The 2,910-nt window shown below is 52.4% G+C and overlaps 1 pseudogene across 1 annotated transcript; it reads right to left on the bottom strand.

The window, feature by feature from the left end:
- Window positions 1-601: 601 nt before the first annotated feature.
- On the bottom strand, window positions 602-1,925 carry LOC113223149 (annotated as a pseudogene). The gene has a single exon (XR_003308621.2). The product of XR_003308621.2 is annotated as a keratin, type I cytoskeletal 18 pseudogene (transcript).
- Window positions 1,926-2,910: the final 985 nt, after the last annotated feature.

Here is a 2,910-nt window from a genome sequence, read left to right as displayed (position 1 = left end):
TGTGCAGGCTGGAGTGCAATGGGGCGATCTTGGCTCACTGCAACCTCTGCCTCCTGGGTTCAAGTGATTCTTCTTCCTCAACTTCCGGAGTAGCTGAGATTACAGGCATCCGCCACCATGCCTGGCTGATTTTTGCAATTTCAGTACAAACAGGGTTTCGCCATGTTGGCCAGGCTGCTCTCGAACTCCTGACCTCAGGTGATGCACCCTCCTTGGCCGCCCAAAGTGCTGGGATTACAGGTGTGAGTGCCCAGCCTGATTTTTGTATTTTTAATAGAGGAGGGTTTTTGCCATGTTGTCCAGGCTGGTCTCAAATGCCTGACCTCAGATGATCCGCCCACCTCAGCCTCCCAACATGCTGGGATTATAGGAGTGAACCACCACGCCCAGCCCTCTATGTTTAATCTTTTGAGGAGCAGCCGGACTGTTTTCCAAAGTAGTTGCACCATTTTACAATCTCCCAGGAGTATAGGACAGGTCTAGTTTCTCCACTCCCTTGCCAACACTTTGTTGTTAGATGTCTTTTTTTTTTTTTTTTCCAATGAACTCTGAACTTTTTATTGGCCTCCTGCTCCCCAAAGGGTACCCTGCTTCTGCTGGCTTAATGCCTCAGAACTTTGGTGTCGTTGGTCTCAGACACCATTTTGCCATCCACTATCCGGCGGGTGGTGGTCTTTTGGATGGTTTGCATGGAGTTGCTGCTGTCCAAGGCATCACCAAGATTGAATTCCTCACCATCTTCCAGCAGGCGGCGGTAGGTGGCAATCTCAGCTTCCAGCTTGACCTTGATGTTCAGCAGGGCCTCATACTCCTGGGCCTGTCGCTGTCCCTCTGCCCGGGTCTGTGCCAGCTCTGACTCCAGGTGCAGCAGGATCCCATTGAGCTGCTCCGTCTGTAGGGTGTAGCGGGCCTCCACCTCCCTCAGGCTGTTCTCCAAGCTGGCCTTCAGATTTCTCATGGAGTCCAGGTCAATCTCCAAGGACTGGACTGTACGTCTCAGCTCTGTGAGCGTCGTCTCAGCAGCTCCAACCTCGGCGGACTGTGTGGTGACCACTGTGGTGCTCTCCTCAATCTGCTGAGACCAGTACTTGTCTAACTCCTCTCGGTTCTTCCGAGCCAGCTCGTCATATTGGGCCCGGATGTCTGCCATGATCTTGGCGAGGTCCTGAGATTTGGGGGCATCTACCTCCACGGTCAACCCAGAGCTGGCAATCTGGGCTTGTAGGCCTTTTACTTCCTCTTCGTGGTTCTTCTTCATAAAGAGCAGCTCCTCCTTGAGAGCCTCAATCTCTGTCTCCAGCTGCAGTCGAGTGACATTGGTGTCATCAATGACCTTGTGGAGCCCATGGATGTCATTCTCCACAGACTGGCGCATGGCCAGCTCTGTCTCATACTTGACTTTAAAGTCATCAGCAGCAAGACGGGCATTGTCAATCTGCAGAACGATGCGGGCATTGTCCACAGTATTTGCGAAGATCTGAGCCCTCAGGTCCTCGATGATCTTGAAGTAATGGCTCCAGTCTCTGACCTGGGGTCCCTTCTTCTCCAAGTGCTCCCAGATTTTGCTCTCCAGCCTCCGGTTCTCGGTCTCCAGGCTCCTCACTCTGTCCAGGTAAGAGGCCAGGTGGTCGTTCAGGCTTCGCATGGTCTCCTTCTCGTTCTGGATGCCTCCCATTCCTGCCAGACCCCCGGCCATCCCTGAGGCCAGGCCCCCGGACCCCATGCCACCCCGGAAGCTGGTGGAGCGGGACACGGAGATCCGGGAACCAGAGCCCCCGGCGCCTGCATAGACACTGGCCGCGCTGCTGACCGGCCGGGTGCCGTAGCTGGGCGCCTGGACAGAGCCCAGGGACCGGTAGTTGGTAGAGAAGGTGGAGCGAGTGGTGAAGCTCATGCTGTATGGGAGGAAGGCGAGACGACAGGACTCAGGCTTTGCCGACCTAGATGTCTTTTTATAATAGCCATGCTAGTAGTGTGAAGTGGGACCACATTGTGCTTTTGATTTGCATTTCCCCGATGGCTGTGATCCAAGGCCTTTTTGTAACCAGAATTTGCAGTTAAGGTTGTTTGTCTACCCAACTGTCATTTTCACCAGATGTGGTGATGGCTCTGGAGGACTTCAGGTTGTCCACTTTTCACTTTTTTTTCAGCAGCACAGCAGTGCCCTTTGCATTGTGATTATAATTAGCCACCCTGTCACTCAAAGCCTTCTTGAGCACCACTTGCATGCCAGGCACTGTGCTGGTTGTTGGGGAGACAGCAAAAAAGCAAGATCTCACCCCTTGGAAAGTATGGTGGTAAGCATGTGGCCCTGCTTTCTCACCTCCTAGCCTTGTGGCCTTGGCCTTTCCCATGCTCAGTTTCGTTGTCTGTGAAATAAGGTTGCTCTGGGAGTTACACAGTGAGCACTTAGCACAGTGTCTGGTACATAGCGAGTGCTCACTAAGTATTTTTTATTGTTAAAAGTGAAGGCAGGCATGGTGGCTCCTGCCTGTAATTTCAGCACTTTGGGAGGCCGAGGTGGCCGGATCACTTGAGGTCAGGAGTTCGAGACCAGCCTGGCCAACATGATGAAGCCCTGTCTCTACTAAAAATACAAAAATTAGCCGGGTGTGGTGGTGTGTGCCTGTAATCCTAGCTGCTGGGGAGGCTGAAGCAGGAGAATCACTTGAATCAGGGATGCAGAGTTGCAGTGAGCTGAGATCATGCCACTGTGCTCCAGGCTGGGCAACAGAATGAGACTCCGTCTCAAAAAAAAAAAAAAAAGTGAAGCCAGACAATATAATAAATACTACAGTAACAGATAATGAGATGTGATAGGGGAAGTACAGAGTGTCATGGGAGCACAGAGTGGCCATCCCCAGCCCAGTTCAGGGTCTAGGAAAGGCTATCCAAAGGAAGTGATGCTTA

Source organism: Piliocolobus tephrosceles, unplaced genomic scaffold (genome assembly GCF_002776525.5).
Source record: "Piliocolobus tephrosceles isolate RC106 unplaced genomic scaffold, ASM277652v3 unscaffolded_39198, whole genome shotgun sequence".
In the NCBI taxonomy this organism is placed as follows: domain Eukaryota; kingdom Metazoa; phylum Chordata; class Mammalia; order Primates; family Cercopithecidae; genus Piliocolobus; species Piliocolobus tephrosceles.
This window is presented reverse-complemented; position numbering and strand designations above follow the sequence as displayed.